Here is a 22,910-nt window from a genome sequence, read left to right on the forward strand (position 1 = left end):
CCTTTAATCAGACATAGCACTGAAATGTCCTCAAGATTCTAGAACAATTATAGCAAAGAAGAACAGCAGAGCTCTAGCTGGTTTGGCTCAGTGGATAGAGCATTGGCCTGAGGACTAAAGAGTTCCAGGTTTGATTCCAGCCAAGGGCACATGCCTAGGTTGTGAGCTAGATCCCCACTAGGGGGCATGCAGAAGACAGCTGATCAATCATTCTCTTTCATCAATGATGTTTTTATCTCTCTCTCCCTCTCCTTTCCTCTCTGAAATCAATGAAAATACATATTAAAAAAGTAGAACAGCAGCTATAGTGTATACAATTAAATTCTATGTGATCTGATTGTAAAAAAAAAAAATACAAATCTCAGTAAACTATAAACACCCAAAGGACAAACAAAACAAAACAAAACAAAAAAACAAAAAAAAAAACGCCACTGAAGTTCAAAAGATATATAGTTTTAGTATCAGATTGCCTTCTGTAGTCTGTTTTAATTTCTATTTATTATAGAGAATTATGGAAACACTTAAAATATTGCCACTATAATGAGGTTAAATTTGGCTCTTGAAAAAGTAAATAGTTTTCATAGTATTAAAAAACCATTTACACAAACCAAATTAGCCTACAATCTCTAGCGAGGTAGGCAATGTTGACTCTACAATGAAGGAATCTGAAGGATAAAAGGGCAATTGCTTTATGCACAGTCCTTCAGTACTATAGGGACTTGGAAACAAACACCATCAGAATTGTCTCTTCAGCGCAAGAAAAACTTGTAAAATAAGAAATAATGTCGGATAATTTAAAAATCTAACTGAGATTGAAACATTTTAGGTGGTGGGAGCAACCAACAACTTTTCAACAATGTTAGTGATGTTTCACATGTAAATTCTATTGATTTCCATGAAAAAAAAAACACGAATACTAACATTCCCATTTTATTAATGGAGTGCTCAAAAGCTCAAATGACCTACTTAAGATTATGCAATGAGTCAGAAATAGAAATAGCTACTATGTCTTCTCAGCAGTATTCCTTAAATGAAAAAACAAAATCATCATTTTGAGTTAATTAAAATTGGAATGCTATAAAAATGAAGTTATCAAGAAGCATGATTTTGAAAAAGAAAAAATATACTTTATAGCATATGTATAAGTATATTGACCTTGTATATATGTATATCTTTTGTCATTTTAACTCGAAGGGATATGACCTTAATTTAGGTTGGAAGGTTTTCTGAAAGCAGCAGCAACAGTTTTTCACCTGGGCAAGTAAATATGCCAGGGAGCCACCATTCATCTCTGTAATTCTTTTCCACAATAAATGTACATAAAGAACTGAATAAACATTGAAACAAATCTTGCCATATTCAGCCAATCTCTCCAGGGTCTTATGACTGGATTGAAATAAAGCACTGTCCAGATTTGTGCCATGCTTTAACCAACATAATATAATCAAATGGCAAAAACTCTAGAAATCTAATTATGAAGAGATCTGTAGAAATTAAAGGGGAAATATTTAATAATAAAGACAGGAATTAACTACAGAGTAAATTATTTCTGAGTACCAGAGATGAATCTTTCAGATAGCCAGGTGAGTCCATCCTGCCCCAGAAGCACAGACGGAAGCAAATGATTTGCCCTTTGTGGCAGTAGCATTTATAATTGCAGCACTGCACAATCTGAATGAGGACAAATACAATTAGAAATAAGCAGATCTTGAAAATAAAGGATAGAGATTTGGTGCTCAAACATTGAACTTTGAGGAATTACTGGTATCAGGAAAAGAAATTCTTCCAAATATTTTATCAGCCCTGATGGCATGCACAACAATCTCAGCATTACCACATTTGTGCCATTCCACTACCTTCTTGTCATCTCTGATGGATCTAGAGTTTGACTAGAAAGACATGGGGTCCCATGAGAACTGGGCTGAGTCACAATAAGGGCAGCAATCCAAAAGAAGCTTCAGGAATGCATTACTGAGGTCCCAGACCCGCTTCTCAGCCCTGCCTCCCAGAAGCATCACTGCTTAGCTTTTTTGGATTGTGTGTAGCTCCATCCAATAGCTCCATTTTCTGTTTGAGTTACCCAGAGTAAAAAATGACTTTGCTTAATACTGTAAAATGTCACAGGACAATGTGAGATGTGAATGGATGTGAGCGACAGGAAAGGAATAAACAAATGAAGCTATACAAAATGCTCACTCCAACAACAAAGGCCCAAACACCACCAAAAAACATACATCAGTCTTATCCACTCCTAATTAGGATATAGTTAGTATTTGCACTTAAATTAATGGTTTACATATGACACATGTTATTTTACAGTGTATATCTAGTTCTTTTCAAAGGATTAACCAGATTAATCCTTCAGTGCTTAGAGAGGCCAGACCTAACAAAATAATGCCCAAACCAGACCTATTGCTATCTGGAATTTTTAAAGTTATGCAGATAATGTATATGTACAGTAAACCAAGTAAGTTTTAATAAAGATCATAGGGAATAAAAACACAATGAAATGAGTTGTTCCTTTATTTTGAAACAATCTGATTAGATGATGCTTATCTTAAAGACAAGTGATTTGGGGAAGCCAAAAGGGCAGTGATTTAGTTGATATACATCTGAAAGACAGTTTTCTTGGACATTTGTGCCCCTTCAATGTATATCATGCTAGCAAAATACATTTTATAGGACGACTAATTTTTTAAAGTAAGTTATAAGAATATTAACCATTCTGTGCATTTGTATATTCCCATAATTTTTAAGGAAAGCTGACTGTTTTATTGTACTGCACAGAATAAAAGTATAATCAAATACTTGAGAGCCATTGAAAAAATAGTAGCAGCGCTGTGAAACTGAAACACACCCACATTCATATTTAAGGAACTACTAGCCTTGTTCTTTCAATGGATTCTCCTTGTATTTGTTTTCATGTGATCTTTATATATAATTGCTGGTGAACTATAGAGGCTTGCCACCTCTCTATGGTTTATATTTTGTAACCTAATTACAGTAAAAGTAAATGTCTTGAGTCCAAATTTCATTTAACATATATGCATTCTGAATTATTGACATGGTGAAGTATAATATTATTCATTTGCTAGAACTTAATTATGTTTTATTATGATAAAGCTTTAGTAATGATTCTTCATATTCTTGATACACCAGAAAAGAATAGAAAATATCTGTCATTGTTTAATTCTACCAAATGGTGATATAATATTGTTTATTGCTCAAATGTAACTCCTTTCATAATGAGAAATTAAAAATTATTTTTACTTTACAAATTGTTTAGCGAAATTAACTAATTTTAAAGTTTATTTAAAAACCCATATAACACTATAGGATAACATTACAAAGCCATATTTCTAAAAGTCCAAATAATTAAATTCTCTTTGAAATGTGGGCTAGAAGTATATATTTTATTTTATGAATGCATCAATGAAAATAACAGGCATAGCTATTGTTCAAAGATAAATGGAGAAAGTTAAAAATTAAGCCCCACCCATTTCTTCTGACTTTAATGTAAAAAGAGCAAAGCCTAGCCAGTGATGCTTAGTGGTTGAGCATCAATCTATGAACTGGGAATTCACAGTTTGATTCCCAGTCAGGGCAAATGCCTGGGTTGTGGGGGGTGTGCAGGAGGCAGCCCATCAGTGATTCTTCTCATCATTAATGTTCCTGTCTCTCTCTCCCTCTTCTTTCCTCTCTGAAACCAATAAAAACATATTTAATAGCAGGAACACAATTGATGCACTAATGTTCCATCTTACACTCAAAGATACTATGGTTATAATTTATGACATTTTAACCAATAAATTGGAAATTTAACAGTTTACATCATAATATTGAAATTTTTTTTTCTCAAAGGAGTTTCACATATGTCATCTCCTATTTAATAACAAATAAACCATGAATTCCTGCAAGTACTATTCCCAATTTAAAATGAGAAATTTGAAGTTTAAATTGTTTGATGTTCTTAAAACTGTTCACAGCTGAGATACATACTCTAGTTTTTTTATTCTAAATTCTGGGCCCCCCTCCCTCCCACTTGTCATAATAGAACACCTAATGTTGCCTCTCCTTAAACCATTAAAAACACACACACAACTATCCTTTTGAAATTTCCTTCATAATCAATTTATAAGCCATGAAAAAAAAACTAACTTATGACAATATACCAAAGATCTCTAAGATTTTTCTGAGAGGTAACTATTCCACCCCTCTCCCCCACACCCAAAACCTTGAGATTATAGAAATGGGTAAAATTTGATGTCAGAAAAATTCCACAGTCACAGAGATAGGTAGCTCTTCTCCTCCCCCCACCCCCACCATCCAGTCATCTAGTAAGTAATTTAATGAGTATTTATTGTTTTGTCTACTCTGTACAAAATGCTGCACGTAGTGATGACAATTAGTAGAGAACAGACAAACATTATTTCACTGAATTTACAATGAGTGTCATGGCAAATAAGAACAAAAATAAGCAATTAAAATAAAATGTGATAAATAATCTGACAGACATGATACTGTTTCTAGAAGATAATATTGGAAGTGCTTTCAAACTATGGAAAGAATAAGTGTGCTATAATTCCCACCATATATAGTGCAAAAAGAGAGTAGAGAGTCTAAGCATATTGATTTTGGAGTTACATTCTTTGGACTTCAAAATCTTTATTCTTAGCTCAGTAACTTCAGAGTTTGAAGTTCATTCATTTTATAAAAACTCAGTGTCTTCTCATAAAAACAGAAATATCTCAAAAGTGTAACCAGGGGGAGAATGCATTGAGAGGAGATTAACGCTTCCAGGAAATTACACAAGATTCTCTCTGTGGGAAGTCCGGAAGAACCCAGAGCATAGAGTTGACTAGTCCTCCAGCCATCCTAGAGTGTCACTGCTAAGTCTACAACAGGTGGGAGTGGAGGTTTTCTCCTCTCTACAGGAATATGATGCAGTGACAGAGGAATGAGAAACGAAAAGAAAAGAGAAAAAGAAAAAGAAAAAGGAGGGCGGAGGGGAACCACAACATCCTGGCTTCACATACGACTGTTTATTATTATCTTTCCTTTTGAAAGCTGATTTTATAACGTGTTTCTGCAAAGGTAATTATATGGAAATGTAACTTTCTGGTGACTTACCTTATCACTGAGATACAGTTTGGGAATAATTTGGCCAAGGAGCCTAAACCAGTCCTACCGAATCAAAATTCCATGGGTGAGGCCCAGAATTACGTATTTTAAAAGTTTCCAAAGTGACTCCTATAATCAGACATTATTAGTGAGATTGCTGGTTGCTCTTCTCCCCCCATTCCCTCCTTTGCCCTTTTAGGACAAAAAACCCTGATTTCCACTGCCTCTTGGCTACCCAGAGTAAGAACCACACTCTCCAGCCTCTTGTTCTGTTGAGTGTCACCATGGACTACTTTTTATGCAATAGACTTATAGAAACTGACTCCTCTGGATTTGTCTTTTCAGAAGAGGCTATATTACTTCTTTATCTTCCCCTTCCCCGATGCTTGACTGATGGTATAAAGCCTGGAGTTCTGTCATTTACCAAGAGGACAGGAAACAGGGAAATCAGAGAGAAATAAAGGGCAGAAGCTGGTCTCTGGATGATCTCCTGGAAACAAATAACCCTACCAGCCCTGGGCAGTCTGCCTCCTGACTATTACTAGGAGAGACAAATAAGCATCTATCATGTTTAAGTGACAATTATTTGACTAGTCATTAATTAATATAGACAACTCTCAGAGTTGTTTTTTAAATCAATAATGTAAAGTACAAATTGAATTCTTGTTTTTGCTTTAATAGTTTATATGCAAATTTTAACGTGCATCAATCTTGCTCTTTTAAATTTAATTAATTTATTTTATTTTTTCCTCACTGGAGGATATCCTTTTCATTGATTTTAGTGAGAGGAAGGGAGAGAGAAAAGGAGAGAGACATCGATGTGAGAGAGGAACATCTATCAATGGCCTCTCCTATGCACCCTGAGTGGGAATCAAACCTACAACCTATGTATGTGCCCTGACCAGATTTTGAACCCACAACCTTTCAGTGCACGGGACAATGCCCAACTGAGCCAAACAGGCCAGGCTCTATCTTGCTTTATAAGGACAGTCTTTGAATGTGAAAGCATTTCCACATTATCTACATTTAGAAGATGCTTCTCTTCTGGTCTGCCAGAGCAGCTAGTAGCTATTTTTCTCTGAAATCTATACCAAACCTTAGAAAAAAGAATGCTTGGAATAATCACCGAGTCTCTTAAATAAAAGAATAGCCTGATCAGAAGGTTCTTACTGTCTTTTTGAATCCTTGTAGCATATTTTTCTGAAGATTGTGGAAGTGTAATAAAAGGTTCAGATTAAGACCAAAATGAGTTTTTTTTTTTACTTCAGATTATTTTTATTGAACCAAATTGTGTCAAAGGCAAAAAAGGCAACAACTGTCAAGAAGAATTTTAAATCATATTTGAGTAGTTTGCTATTCAATGAAGAGTAGTTTAAAACTAAAAATCTCTCTCAGTGTACTAGACTAAGTAAGCATCATTCCTACAATTCATAAAGCAGAAAGCCAGCACTTATGGAACACATATAAAAGGAAATTTGGAAAATACTGCCTCACCAGCCTAGGAGACTTTTTGATTATTTTCCACAAACTATCAGGAAAATGAATGAATTTAAAAGAACACAGTGCCTCAAAACATGGTCATTCCATTTCCAAGGGGTAATTTATATTAGTTACATGTGAAGGGGGAAAATTGGAGTTATTTTTCAAAGTTCTTTAAGTGCTGAGAAATTTGATACACTTGCTACTTTCTAGTACTTCTATGGAAAAAGAGATATCTAATATTAGAAATTAAAATATTGTTGGATGTCACCACTGTCAATTATTTTAGTTATAAACGAGAGAGACCAGATAGCAGTGACAAACGAGGGATTTTATGTAGATGACCTCAAGCTGTTCTTTTCTAGCTCTAACTTTCATGATTCTATGACTCATGTGTGTATAATGAATGTATAAATTTTGCATGTTTCTTTTAAACCCCAAACAAAAGTAGCCTTGTGACGCCACACCAGACATTACCAAGTGAAATCTTGCATGTGGGAAGCCCTGGGAGTTTTTGAGCGTACAGGCCTGCCTTCACAAAAGTAGGTGACCATTTTTAACTTTTTGAGGAAAATCCATACTGTACTCCACAGTGTCTGAACCAGTTTGCATTCCTACAAGCAGTGCACAAGGGTTCCGTTTTCTCCACATCCTCCCCAGCACTTGTTTGTTGATGTGTTGATGATAGCCATTCTGACAGGTGTAAGATGGTAGGTACCTCATTGTTGTTTTGGAACTCCCATTTGACCCAGTAATCCCACTTCTAGGAAAGTATCCTAAGAAATCAGAAACACCAATCAGAAAGGATATTTGCACCCCTATGTTCATAGCAGCACAATTTACAATAGCTAAGATTTGGAAACAGCCTAAGTGCCCATCAGCAGATGAGTGGATTAAAAAATGGTGATAAATCTACACAGTGGAATACTATGCTGCTATAAAAAAGGAATGTTTACCATTTGCAACAGCATGGATGGACTTGGAGAGCATTATGCTTAGTGAAATAACCCAGTGAAAGAAAAATATCATATGATCTCACTTAAATGTGGGATATAACGAACAACATAAACTGATAAACAAAAATATATTCAGAGACATAGAAATACTAAACAGACCTTTCAACCTCAGATGAAAGGCAAAGGAGAGTGTGGGGTGGGGGGGTGGGAGTGGCCAGGAAGGGGTCAATTGGGGATAAAGGAGACATATGTAATACTTTAAACAATTAAAAAAAAGTAGGTGAACACGTGGGCAGAATTCTGTGCAGTTCCTTCACAGGACAAAAATTGGGCCTCTCCAGCTTGAAGGAGTCCAGGCATACAGCACACACATAATACCTAGGAAGACTTCTGCATTCACAATAAAAACCAACTTAATTTTCAAGCTTCATAGCAGTGCCCACTTATATGATCTTAGTCTGATGCCATCTAATCTAGGAACCTGAAAAATTTTATGAATTGCTTTTAAAAATAAATTTACAAGGACATTATTTCATCCCAAAGATTTGTATGTGATATAGTTCACGTATCTAATGAAAGCATAGTCAATAACCCACACAAGGGTCTTTCCTTTTTCTTTTATATTAAACTAGAGGCCTGGTGCATGAAAATTCATGCACTGGAGGGAGGTGTCTCTCAGCCTGGCCTTCCCCCTCTCACAGTCTGGGAGCCCTCAGGGGCGGGAGGCAAACCAGTGATCAGGGGAAGGTGACACCTTTGCTGCTGCCATTACTGGCAGCACAAGCCTCAGCCGGCCCTGGTTACCTGAGCCTTGCACAGTCCTGGGCACCTGGGCAGCTGCCATCAGAGGCTTGCCTGCACCTCAGGCTTACCCTGGGTGGCTGGGGTCAGAGGGGATTGGGGGACTCTGCAGGCAGGTATGCAGAGCAGCTATGTGCCTGCCAGCCCAGTGGGGCTGAAGTGACTGGATGCCATCATCTTGTGGCTGTGGGAGCTATCATCTTTGAGGGCATGGCAGTTAATTAGCAGATTCCCTCCTTATTGGCTGTAGGCGCTGCCATATTTGTGAGAGTGTGATAGTCAATTAGCATATTCCCTCTTTATTAGACAGGATTCTAACTTTATGGATACCCCCAAACCTCATTTAATAGTTTTTGTTTAATTTCTTTTTGGCTAGTCAAGGCTTTTTAGAAGTTAGAAACGAAAGAATCTATGTTTATTAAATACTTAAATAGCTAACAAATTGGAAGGGGAGCGAGGAGGGAGGTGAAATGAAAAAGAGAGCCTAGTTCCAGGGAATCTGCTACATAAGTTCTCCACATCCAGAATAAGGACAAAATAGCAAATGTGTTTGAAATTGCCTCTCAAGTTTCAGAAAATGTGCAGACAAATTTAGCATAACTCTAGTACTTACTCAGAACAAGTCAAATAATGATTTTCTGATTCATTTGTAATTTGAAAAATCATTACAGATCATTTACCACTAATCCCACTATAGAGAACATTTATTCTTTCCCTGAAACATTGTCAGTAACTCAGGCATTGGTGGCATATATTGTGCAAAAACCCCCACTAAAGAACAAAACAAAAACAGTTTTGCAACAGAACACATGTAAAGCTGAACCCAGGCCTACTGGAAACAACTGGGGTTCACAGGAAAGACCCCATACTTGACTCCAACAACTCATTATAGAGCAGTTGCACAGCTGATTATTTGACCCAATTCTCTAAAACCTGCTCATTATTTCTCAGATTCACTTTCCATCCTTATTTCTCACAGTATCCAGCTTCAGCATTTTGAGGTTTGAAGTAGATTATTAACTATTCATTGTGACCTCTTATTAAAAAGAGTCAAGTTAGTTCAGGTGGTTTGACAAACCTAATTCCTATGAACAGCTAGAAGCAAACTGAATTACTTTATAGTGCTGGTTCTATCATGCCTAGACAAGATAGCTAAGCCAGAACTTGGTGTTTTGTTAGTGAATTGTTACTTTAGGCACAATTAGACACAGAGCTTGGAGTACTGACACAAGATTCAAGCAAACGGGATTCTAGGCTGATCCAACCACTCCTTCATTATTCATTGAGAAAAAGCATTTAATCTTTTTGAGTTTAAGTATCTTCCATTGTCCAATAGAGGAACACTTTGCATTTTTCTCGTCAGAAAACTTGGTTTAAAGATATATTCATGGTGCACAGAAAACACACACACACACACACAAAGAAAGAATGCAGAAATCTGAAGTCACATGATTCAAAGCCCCAAGGAACCTTCAATAAACCAATGCATTCCATGACCAGATTTCATGGTCTAAAGAGGGGAAAATGCACAGGATCTAAAACCTCTTGAGATCAACATCTCCATTTCAAGGCCACTTGTATAATGCAGAGAAACATCTCTCTGAAATAGAGAAAGAGAAAAGTTGGGATTTAGCATGTAGGGTGTGTGGAATAGCAGTAGCTAGAGACAATGTCTTCCAAAAATTAAAAAGAGGAGCATAAAACGTGCATGAAAGTTTCAGCCTCATAAAACTGCAATGACACAGCTGGTCTGTGATACAGATGCAGCTACCAGTTCTTCATTACCATTGAATGATGACTTTTCTGTATTTTTTAGTTCCCTTTAGAAAAAAACTGTCTTTAACTTTGAACTCCATAGAGCTGCTACTATTCCTTAATTTTTTTTTAACCCATGACCAATAGCGACAATTGCACTTATCTATAGTGTTAGGCAGCCAGTCACTGACAGAGGTGTATAAAAGTTCAGACACATAGAAAAACAAATCTAAGTCAAAGAAGCCTTCAAAGAAAAACCAGGAGAGGGACACTGCATTCTTTCTGCCATGAATGGACTTCATGTTTCTTGATGACTACGTCAGTATGACTCATTTGTGGAGAGCTCTAGATCTGCTGTCCTGGGTTACCTATTGATAGTGTCCCCTATTACTCTCAAAAGAGCCTCTGAATAATGTCTTAAGTATAATATTACCTTAGAAATTATCTTAATTACATATAATTGCCTTAATATATATAACCTAGAGAGGAATATAAATGTATTAACCCAATATTCCCATGTACAAATCTTCTCTAAAAGCAAGTTCAAAACCAGTATCATCTGTCCTACAAAGCCCTGGTAAGTCAATGGCATTTTAACTTATTTCAGTAAGAACTTCAGCAAGAACTGACCTTGTTAAAGCCTGCCAAGAGCTTCTGGTTCAATATTACAATTTGTCTTATGAATTTTGTTAGTTTAGTTCCTCCTGGATTATGGTAGCTGTAGAGCACAGGAAGTAGGTCATGCTGTTCAGAAGCTTTCATAAAGTGCCATTCATAATGTTTATTTATTGCCCAGGAATGCTTCTCAAGCCAGTCTCATAAAGGCCAACAATTACATTGACTTGTTAGTGTGTTAGTGACTCAGAGGAAACAAACATGATTTTTGTTTTTGTTTTCTTTTTTGAAGTTGGATTTGACATGTCAGAATTTATTGTTTTGAATATTATCATTATAATTCTTGTTACTGTATGTTATTTTCTTAAGCTTTGAAGGAAAATAAATATTAGAGAATATAAGAAAAAAAGAATGAAAGCTTCCTTATGGCAGAATAATAAAAATGGCTAATATTGCTGAAGGCTTATTAAATGCCAGGAACTTTTCTAAGCCATTTATGCATTAAAATTTATCCTCAGAAGAATCTTAGGAGGTAAAAGCAATATAAATTTCCCCATTTTACAGATGGTTAGGCTGAAGCATGAAGAGTTCAAATTACTTGTCCAAGCTCAGTCATACAGCTACTGAGTGCACAATCAGAATTTTATTCTAAATTTGAATCCAAAGCCGGCATCTTAGCACCTTCATACACTGCCTAACTAGACTGTGACCACATACCTAATTCAGCAAACACATGGGCACTAGGCTCTCCCAGACGTGAAATAGATTTGAGAGTCAGAGAATATTGCACTGAACTTCAAGTTGGCCTTAAAGGTTAGATGAGGTTTGACTAGGTGGAAGAGAGCACAAAACAGGAAAAAGAATGAAGGCAGGGATTAGCTTGATCATAGGTGGAGCAAGAATAGGATAAAGCATATGTGTTCTGGAGTACAGATGCTCTGGGGAATAGACTCCAGCAAGCACTGCCAGTCTCATCTGGCTCACAGCTGCTTTTGGTAATCAGACAGGATTATCTCCTGCCAGAGCACATGAGTAGTTGAGCTCAATGGCTCAAACTCTGAACCTGGGATCTACCACTAAATGGCACCTCAATCTGAAAGAATCTTACTTAGTGCCCACCCATCCTCCCTCCGTATAATCCACATCATACCTCCTAGGAGAGTTCTAGAAGAAATTGATTTGTATTAAAAAACAAGAACAGATTTCTTAGTATATTCCAATTACTTCTCATCCCCTGTACTAAGCATCTCTGTGTTCCCTTGGCAATTCTAATACCTGGTCTAACCCAAGACCCCAAAGTCATTCCCAAGAAGCTTTAGGTATTGTGAAACAGGTTGGTCTTGGTTTTTCAACCACAAACCATAAATTAAAACTTTATTTTATTCCCTGTCACAAAGTGAAATGAAGCAATGCATACAGTATTTCTAAATTTATAAATGGTAGGTCATAAAAACTATTGGAAATAATTTACAAAAAAAGGGTTAGATTCACACCCTATTTACTAAGTAATAAATTCTCCCACCTACTACTACTTCCCACATTACTAAATTCACATGAATACAGCATCTTCCCAGAGGACACAGAGGCTTATTCATAATAAAATAAAACATAGGAAAGAACATTGAAAAAGTCCTGAGTACTATTTGTGGTTCTGCCACAAACTGCTTGCATTAATTACCGTGAAGATGTCATTCTAAAGTCTCTGGACTCCATCTTTCTTGTCTGTAACATGTGAGGAAGAGATAAAAACATCTAGGGTCACTTCCAGATCTGAAATGCCTGGATTCCTGGATCTAGATTAATTCCCTGAAAACATGCATGAGCCAACTTGGAACACCAAATAGTTTCAAGGACTATAGGAAGTCATTAGGTAGGTTGTTACTAGGCTGATAATATTCTATTAATTTTAGGCTTGTTTTTCACTAAATCTCCATTTTAATTTTTCATTAATTTTAGGCCCAACCTGTCATAATAGAGTGAAAAAGCCATATTCTTGGTAGTTTATCTCCAAACATGGCCCCTACTGAACCACACCTCCCATTGTTCACATTTGAATAGAGTCCCTCCCCCCTCTTCCTATCTAACCAATAGAATGCAACTGAAGTGATGCTGAGGGACTTCCAAGGACAAAGAAGCCTTGCAACCTACTTCTTGGAACAATTGCTGGGGAGATGGAAAGGAAGCCAGCCATCAAGTATAGAAGTCTGACCACCTGAGATCACCATTCTGTAAGGAAGTTCAAGCTAGCCATGTAGAGAGGCTGTTAGAACATATAACCAAGTCAGTAAATTTGCAGAATATAAAATCAGGAAAGAAAGTCAGTGATCTAAAAAGAGAAAGAAAACAATCCCATTTACAATAGCATAAAACACTAAAATATTTAGGAATAAATTTAACCAAGGAAGTGAAAGAGCTATACACTGAAACCTATACAACATTGATGAGATAAATTGAGAAGATATAAATAAGTGGAAAGATATATGGATTAGAAATTTATAATATGTGTACACATCCTTTATATCTTTAAACTTTATAATGAATGTATACAAATATATGTATGCATACATGCATTTATTTTGCAAAGTATTAATTATAGCTTATTATTTGGTAACTATTTTCATAGATATCTGAAAATACTTAAGATGTTATGCTTATCTCTTTTTATTGAGATAAGAAATCAGATCTGGCAAATAACTATAAATCAAATTCGTTGCTGGCAAAATAACTATGTAGAATTCCACTGTACTTTAACCTTATTTTAGGTTTTTCTATTGCCTGTGAAATTAATGTGACCTGCAACAAAAATAAGCAAATTAAACTAAAGTTATTAGAGAGTAATTTAAACTCAAAAGGAAAAATGAAAGTATGTATTTGGGGAAGTGCATAAAAAAAATAAAGGTTAGTTGTTGCATTGTGTTTCTATATAACCAAGGAAGAGCTGAGGAAAAAGAGAGACGAAGATTCTGCCAGCATGTCAAAGGAAGAAATTGCTGGGTGGATCAGAAAACTGGAGCACAGAAATGAAATTGAACTGAAAGTTATGAAAGGACCATAAAGGTTCCCAAGTTATGAAGAAGAGACGAGAAAGAGAGGCATCCCATAGATCCCCTTAAGAGCATTTGGCCTCTCAAGCAATAATGTGCTGAGTTTTAGGGCTGAGCAAACAATAAAGGTAGTCAGAATGCAGTCAGAGCCCATAAATCGGTGATGATGTATTCTCTGATGACATGCTACTTAAGAGCCCATGCCTCAACCAGAACCATATACTATTTCCATCGAGAGCCAACTTGCAAAACTTTGTCTCCCTATGTCTGCATTTCAAAATATCCAGCTAAAACGAATTCTCACTGGAGCTTAAATTAAACAGCCCAATAATGGTAAAAAAAAAAAAAAAAAAAAAAAAAAAAAAAAAAAAAAAAAAAAAAAAAAAAAAGCAGGCCTTCAATTTTTCCTTGTACAAGAGGAATTACAAGAGGAATTTAATTTTCCTCTTAAATGAGAGTTATGATCAGTGTAATGGGTTCTCGTGGTGCTCCACCCAGATCCTCTGGGATCCCTTCTGCCGTTTCTGCACAGCCTTCCTCAGGTCTGGTCTGCTTTTGCCTCAAGCAGCCTATACTGTACACAGAAATATCTTCCTCTGGGGGCTCTTGAGTTATGGCACAGCTGGGCAGCAGGAGCAGAGAGCCAGTGTGCCTGCAAGTTCACATCTGCACACCCGCCTCCCTTCCCCAGCCAGTGACTGGCAGAGAAATATAAAAACTCAGCTGTTTTCCTCAGCAGAAAATAACTCTGAGGTGTGGCCTCCACTTAACAATTCCCCTGCAGGACTTAAAGCCCTCCCCAGTACTTAATCTGAGGCTAGCCCTTGGCTTGGTTTCTGCCTCTCCCAAACCCTTACCAATTTCTCCTGAAAACACTTTCCAGAGGCCAAATGCTCTTAATCCTTGTCCCAGATTATCAGTGAAAGATGAATCTATAGTTTGTTTATATTCATTTGGCCTTTAGGGTTCTGTCCAAACAACAGATGTAAAACAAGCTAAAACAAATCCAAGCTGTTATCATGGTTCATCTTCAAAGTCATAAACAGTGAATAAGAGGCATATCAACTCCATAAGCCATCAGCCACAGTGGTATCATACATGTTATCACCAGTGATCAGAGTTTAAGATGGAAAGCATTATGGTGTTCCAGGTAGAGAATAGACTTCAGAGCCAAATAGACTTAGATGTAATGATGGCATAATAAATTTCAAGACCTATGCTCATTGAGCCCTTAGATTCTGAATCTATAAAATGGCAATACTGTACTGACTTTAAAGAGTGTAGAAATTGTTTAAATTGATTTGAGAGAGAGAGAGAGAGAGAGAGAGGGGGGGGGGGAGGGAGGGAAGGAGAGAGAGATTTGTATTATAAATTTGTTTTGCCCATTTATGGATTCTTGTATATGCCCTGATCAGAGATCAAATCCATAACCTTTGTGTATTGGGATGATGCTCCAATCGACTGAGCTACATAGCCAGCCTTACTTTAAAAAGCAAATGAGTACATGTTTAAAGCACCTGATATATAAATATAAATTACTGTATTTTGCTTTCTAAAGGGAATGGTTTTGCCACAAGAAAAAGAGCTGACTGAAGCATCTATTTCTCTACAGTGAAAGGCCTTGGGACAGAGCCCTAATTAATTTCTGTCTTTAGCCACTAGTTTGCACTTGGGAGGGACCTGGCAATTATTACTTTTTACTAGTAACCTTAAAATTCTCTTGAATTATTGAGGCTAATTTCACCATTTATTATTGGTGAAATTATATTCTGAATATCTCAGTTATATCCCAGGCACTGAGATATTCAGAAATAAATAAACTGATTCAATGCCAATACACAAGTAACCAAATAAGTAATTAAAATAATTAGAGCCCTGGCCAGTGTGGCTAAATGGATAGAGGGGCAGCCACACACTCGATGGTCACAAGTTCAATGCCTGATCAAGGGAATGTGCCTGCATTGCAGGTTCCATCCAGCCCTGGTCAGGGGTGAAGGCATGCGGGAGGCAACCCACAGATATGTCTCTCTCTCTCTCTCTCTCTCTCTCTCTCTCTCTCTCTCTCTCTCTCTCTCCATCTCTCTCTCTCTCTCTCTCTCTCTCTCTCTCCATCTCTCTCTCTCTCTCTCCATCTCTCTCTCTCTCTCTCTCTCTCTCTCTCTCTCTCTCTCTCTCTCTCTCTCTCTCTCCATCTCTCCATCTCTCCATCTCTCCATTTCTTCCACTTTCTCTAAAAATCAATGGAAAAAATATCCTTGGGTGAGGATTCACAAATTAAAAAAAATAGAGATGATGATAAACACAATGAGATAAATTAACAGGGTGATGGGACAAAGTAACTCCAACAGGAGAGAGGAGCAACATTAGGACAGCAAAGAAACACTTCTCTGAGGGAGGGCTATTTGAGCTGAGTCCTGGAGGAAGACAGGAGCCAATCTTGTGAAAGTCCAGGAAAGAACATTTCAGCATAAGGAACAGCAGGTCTCAGGGTGAGAGAGACTGTGCCTAGTGGAACATAAAGTGATCAGAATTCAGGCAGAAATGAAGCCAGAGAAGTGGTCAGGAGTAAGAGCATGCAGTTCCTCGTGGGTGTCTGAATGATATGACACATGGGAGTACAAACATGAAGAGTTTTTTTGTTTTAATCTCCAATTTTAAATGTATTTTATCAAATGCCCCTTTCCTTTCCCTTAATAATATTTCAGGCAAACTTACAGCTTTTCAGCCAACTTCAGGCATAAAACAATCCAGTCAGTAAAATTAAAAACAATCTAAAACTTAACTCACAAATGCAGTTTAATACTCTGTGCCTCCCTGGCGGAGACTGATTGGCACTTGTGAACTTTTCACTTCTCCAGCTCCTTCCCCTTCTTCTATGGGTCTCTCCTTCTCTCCTAGAGTTGTGGACTCTTGGAGAAGACAGGAGGAAAGGGGGCAAATGTCTGACTTCACTGATGCTGCTGCTGTCCTCATTGACTATCAAATACCAAAGCTCTCGGTTCAGGGCTATTCAAGGACTCACTCTCTCATATGGGTAGTATGTGTGGGTTCTTCAGAAAGCTCTGAAGAGGACAGCCAGTTCCTTGATGTAGACAAGCTATCCACTGTGACCTCATCCAATCCACCTTTACTTGAAGATACATTCTGCAACCTCTTGCCGAAGCCTGGTTCCCTTCCCTGTGCCTATCTGCTCCATGGGAGAATCATTATCCTTTATCTACTACACAGTGGAGATGGGGCTTCCCTAGTGCCCAACCTTCTCACCCCTATTCTTGCTCTTTCCACATCTGTTTTCAAATGGGCACATGGGGAGATTAATAAGCCCACTACATAAATAAACTTCCAGCCTATACTTCAGGTGAAACTCACACCTTTTTCCAGATACTCCCAATCTTTGTGAGTGGATCTCTTGAGGTGCCCATCCTCCAATAAACCCCTCTCTTCCCTCAAGAGAAGGAAAAGGAAAATCTACAGCACTCTCCCACAGGCTGATAGCCCAGTCATTATCTTTTAACCTAGATTTAGGCAGACAGATGAGGGACATGCAAAGAGGTCTGAGAGCTGTGATAATGAATTGATGCCACCGTTTTATATCAAGTCCTGGGGGGATAAATCTGATGCTTTTCTTTACAATGCAGAACCGCTTAGCAGCCCTTTCACTTTGAACACAATCTTCCGTATTGAATACAAAACAAAACTTTTGGTTTTGGATACAATATATATGATGTACCTATCATTAATAAATGCTTGGTGACTATATATTAAAGCATAAATGTGATCATTTATTCATCACGACATATTTATTTATTCATTAGTGCGATTTTTCTTCACTGGAATATGATCACATTCTTACATTTTCTCCTAATTAATCTTTTAATTACTTTGGGCCAACCACTACTGAACAGTTGTGATCTCTAATAGCAAGAGATAATCACACTTTTGCTAAGCCCCCACCTAATTATCTGAAAAATCATCACACTGAAATGTGCATTTTCATCTCTCTCTTTCAAGTGATCTCTTCTAATAAATGCAGACACCTGGGAAGAGACATGATGGGTTCTTTTCCTTTTCTAATTGAACTTCTAGTTTTTGTGTATAATGAAGGAGAAAATTAGGAAAGCTGGACGCTTTCATTTCATACTGCGAAAGGAAAGAAATGAGTAGAGCTGAAAAACTGTTATTAAGCACAACTAATGCCTACAAGGTTACAATAAGAAAAATTAAATAAAAAAGACTTTTTTATCCTAAAAGTAAAGACAGACATAGGAAGTCATAGAACCATGTTAAATTTTTATCTTTGACAGTTAGTGATGACAGATGGTGAAATAAAATCATAAACCCATAAATTGGAACATTGCTGTATAGCTAATGTACTATATATCATGCACTCAGTACATGAAGCAAACCAGCTCTGAGAAATTTGAGGCTTCAATAAGTTCTAAAGAGAGCTCAGAAATGGTCTGCATAGCATTATCAGCCTCAGAATATTGGTGCCCAAGAATCCATCCCACATGGCTGTTTAAGCACAGATCTAAGTAGTAATGCACAGGAGCCTAAGTCAGACAACTATGAGGGCATTCCCTTTCCTCCAGCATGCAGGTCCAGTCTCTTATTCTCAGGGGCTTAGCCCTTCATTTCATTAAAAGTGTGTGATGATTAGCCCTAGCTCAAGCATGTCAAACTCGTTGCCCGCAGGCGGTCCACAATGAACATTTTTGCAGCCCAGCCAATATAATGATACGTAAGAAACATTTTAATAAAAATTTCATGACTTAATTTTTACAATACTAGTATCCTGTTATACATAATTATTAATAACAAACTACAATGTTCGCTAATGACTGATTACTAAATATATTCATGTTACATTCATTTCCTTTATGCGCCTTACTTGCACGTGCGCCATTTCTCTCCACTAATACTAGCAGCAGATATTTTAGCAGCCAATTGCCATGTGATTACTCTTGTACTGACTTATTTGGTGTGCGCAACAGGAAATATCTCACTTTCAGAGAACAAGAAAAATAGGTTTATTTGTGTTACGCTTATTAATTTGTGTAGTTATTCAGTGTCTGGAAAGTTGAATTTCAAGAAAAATATTAACTTTTATCAAAATGTTCTATTATTTTACTATAATGATTAGTCATTTATTTCAGCCCTTCGAATTCAGCATGTCTCTATCGAAATAAACCAAGGTTTCTATGAAAATTGAAGCTTTTGTTTTTATGTGACCCACAAAAACTTGAAACTTGTTTATTGGGCCTGTGTTAGCCTTTTAGTTTGACATGCTTTCCCTACCTGCTTTGGCTCAATGGATAGAGCATCAGCCTGCAGACTGAAGGGAAGTGGGTTGGATTCTGTTGTTGTTCATCAAAACAGTGAATGTTGTTCATTGTATTCCATAAATGAGTGGGATCATGTGATATTTATCTTCCTCTGACTGGTTATTTCACTTCGCATAATGCTTTCCAGTTGCATCCATGCTGTTGCAAATGGTAAGAATTCCTTCTTTTTTACAGCAGCATAGTATTCCATTGTGTAGATGTACCACCATTTTTTAATCCACTCATCTGTTGATGGGTACTTAGGCTGTTTCCAAATCTTAGCCATCATGAATTGTGCTGCTATGAACATAGGGGTACAAATATAATTTCTGATAGGTGTTTCTAGCTTCTTAGGATATATTCCTAGAAGTGGGATCACTGGGTTATATTGGAGTTCTATTTTTAGTTTTTTTGAGGAAACTCCATACTGTTTTCCACAGTGGCTGCACCAGTCTGCATTCCTACCAGCAGTGTATGAAGGTTCCTTTGAGTACTTTTTAAAATCACCTTTTAACTTTAGGAAAATAGCATTAGAATAAAGTGCTTGCACTAAAAAACTGAGGGACCTGACTGAAAGTAAAGTTATCCAAGGATCCAAGTGGGAGTAAGCAGATAGAGCTATGCACGTGAAGGTCCTGATTCAGGGAAAAACTTAGTGTCCTCAAGAAACCCTAAGAAAGGCAGGTGGCTGGAACTGAGTAATAGGATATGAGTGAAGCAAGATGAATTCTGTGAGGTAAGCTGGGGTCAGATAATTCAGTGCTTTGTGGGCCCTGTTAAAGCTTTCATTTTAATTCCAAGTTATCAGGGAAATCTTTGAGTTTGAATTTCTAAAATATCACTGTGGCTGTTAGGTGGGGAATGAATTGCTAGAGAATTTGACCCAGGAATAATATAAATAAAAATAGATTAATTCTTTCATCCAACAAATATTTATAAAGCAACCAGAAACCATCTCTTCACAGAATATTCTCAAGAATAGGTAATAATATGCTGATTCTTAACAAAAGAAGACAGAAATCACATCTAGTATCTTTTCCAACCACAATGGTATAAAGTGAGAAATAAATAACAGGAGGAAACTGAAAAATTCACCAACATGTGAAATTAAACAACACACTCCTGAACAATGAAATCAGAGAGTATCTTGAGACAAATGAAAACAGACACACATATTTTATTTTATATATATATATATATATATATATATATATATATACCCCAAAACTTATGAGGTATAGCAAAAATAGTGTTAAGAGGGAAGTCTATAGTGATAAATGAAAGACTACACTAAGAACAAAAGAAAGAGTTATAAAACAACCTAACCTTATACCTCAGAAAATTAGAAAAAGAAACTAGATACAAAGTTATCAGAAGGAAGAATATAATAAAGATCTGAGCAGAAATAAAATAAAATAAAGATGAGTAAAACAACAGGGAAAAAAAATAAAAGAAACCAAAGGTTAGTTTTTTTTTAAAGATAAATAAAATTGATAAACCTTTATCTAGACTAACAAAGAAAGAGAGGCCTGTAAGAAACAAAATTATAAATAAGAGATAATACATTGCAACTGACACCACAGTAATACAAAGAATTATAAGCGGCTGCTCTGAAAAATAATGTACCAACCAACTGGATAACCTGGAAGACACAGATACTTCCTAGAACATACAACCTGCTAAGATTAAATAATGAAGAAATAAAAAGTCTGAATAGACCAATAACAAGTAAGGAGATTGAAGGAGTAATGAAAAGCCTCCCAACAAAGAAAACACCTAGGTCAGATGGTGTTACTGGTAATTCTACCAAATCTTTAAAGAAGAACTAATGTTAATCCTTCTCAAGCTCTTCAAAAAATTGAAGAGGAGGGAATACTCCCAATCTTATTTTATGAAGCCAGCATTATCCTAATACCAAAGCCAGATAAGGTCACTATAAGAAAAGAAAACTCTAGATCAACATCCCTGATGTGTATAGATACAAAAATTCTCAACAAAATTCTAGCAAACAAAATTCAATAACACATTGACAGGCTCATACATGATGACCAAGTAAGATTCATCTCTGGAATGCAAGGATGATTCAATATACACAAATCAATAAATGTGATATACCATATTAATAGGATAAAGGATAAAAAGGAATACTGAGGAAGGCAACAGAGCTGGAGGAATCACATTCCCTGATGTCAAACTATTATACTACAAAGCTGTAGTTATTAAAACAGCATGGTACTGGCATAAAAACAGACACAGAGACCAATGTAACAGACTTGAGTGTCCAGAAATCAACCCCTTCGATTAAGGCCAACTAATATTTGACAGGGAGCCAAGAATACTCATTGGAATAAAAAAGCCTCTTAAAAAACGGTGCCATGAAAACCTGTTTTCACATGCAAAAATGAAATTGGATCCCTAACGTATACCACTAATAAAAATTAACTCAAAATGAATTAAAGACAAATGTAAAAGACCTGAAACTGTAATATTGCTAGAAGAAAACAGGAAAAAAGAACCTTGATAGTGTCCTTGCAATAATTTCTTACATATGATACCAAAAAATGCAGATAACAAAAGCCAAAATAAACAAGTAGGACTATATAAAATTTAAAAAGCTCTGCATAGCAAAATAAACAATCAACAAAATGAAGAGGCAATATCAGATAAAGAATTAATATACAAAATATATAAATAACTCATATAACTCAACAACAAAATCATACAAAAAATTTGACTTAAAAATAGGTACAGAACCCGAAGAGGTATTTTTCCAAAGAAGATACGCAGAAGGCCAATTGACACATGAAAAGATGTTCAACATGATTAGGCATCAGAAAAATGTAAATCGATTCAGAAACAGACCTGCAGTACTATGAAAACAATAGACTTTTAACAAAGGTGCTAATAAAATTCAATAGAAAAATTACAGTCCTTTCAACAAACGATGCTGGAATTTTTTTATTTTTTATTTTTTTATTAAGATATTATATGTGTACATATCTTACCAGATGCTGGAATTTTTAACAAAGTTGCTAATAGGATTCAATAGAAAAATTACAGTCCTTTCAACAAATGATGCTGGAACAACTGTACATACATATAAAGAAAAAATTAAACCTTAACCTAGAACATACATATGTTCAATAAATAATCAAAAATGAATTGTAGATGCCAAATGTAAAACACAAAACTATAAAACATTTAGAAAATAATATAGAAGAAAAGTTTCTTGACCTTGGATTAAGCAAATAGTTCTTAGGTTTGACATCAAAAGCATGATTTATTAAAAAAAAAAAAAGACAAATTGGATTTATTCAAAATTAAACATTTATTCAAAAGACAATGTTTAAAGAATGAAAGAACAAGCTAAAGATTAGGAGAAAGACAAACATCCAGATATAGCCTTACATAAATGTTTAAAAACATTTATGAACTCACCATGGCCAGTTTTCCCCAGTGGTTAAAGTATTAGCAAGCAGACTGAAGGGTTATGGGTTCTATTCCTGATCAAGGGCATGTACCTAGGTTGCATGTTGCCCAGTCCCCGTAGGGTCATGTGCGAGAGGCAACCAATCGATGTGCCTCTTTCTTTGTCTTCCCCTCACTCTTCCCCTCCGCTCTCTCTAGAAATGAATGGAAAAATATCCTGAAATGAGCCAAAACCGGTTTGGCTCAGTGGATAGAGCATCGGCTTGGGGACTGAAAGGTCCCGGGTTCGATTCCGGTCAAGGGCATGTACCTTGGTTGCGGGCATATCCCCAGTAGGGGGTGTGCAAGAGGCAGCTGATCGATGACTCTCTCTCTCTCTCTCTCTC

The 22,910-nt window shown here is 36.5% G+C and overlaps 1 long non-coding RNA gene across 1 annotated transcript in view; it reads right to left on the bottom strand.

The window, feature by feature from the left end:
- Positions 1-7,327, bottom strand: part of LOC118711415 — a 13,678-nt gene extending 6,351 nt beyond the window's left edge. The window contains exons 1-2 of the long non-coding RNA XR_004985702.1: positions 7,152-7,327; position 1 (exon numbers count right to left, since the gene is read on the bottom strand). The exon at position 1 is cut by the window's left edge and continues 2 nt beyond it. This is a non-coding gene — a long non-coding RNA (uncharacterized LOC118711415). The remainder of the gene's footprint in view (positions 2-7,151) is intronic.
- Positions 7,328-22,910: the final 15,583 nt, after the last annotated feature.

This window comes from Pipistrellus kuhlii, unplaced genomic scaffold, assembly GCF_014108245.1.
Source record: "Pipistrellus kuhlii isolate mPipKuh1 unplaced genomic scaffold, mPipKuh1.p scaffold_m20_p_8, whole genome shotgun sequence".
Classification (NCBI taxonomy): Eukaryota; Metazoa; Chordata; class Mammalia; order Chiroptera; family Vespertilionidae; genus Pipistrellus; species Pipistrellus kuhlii.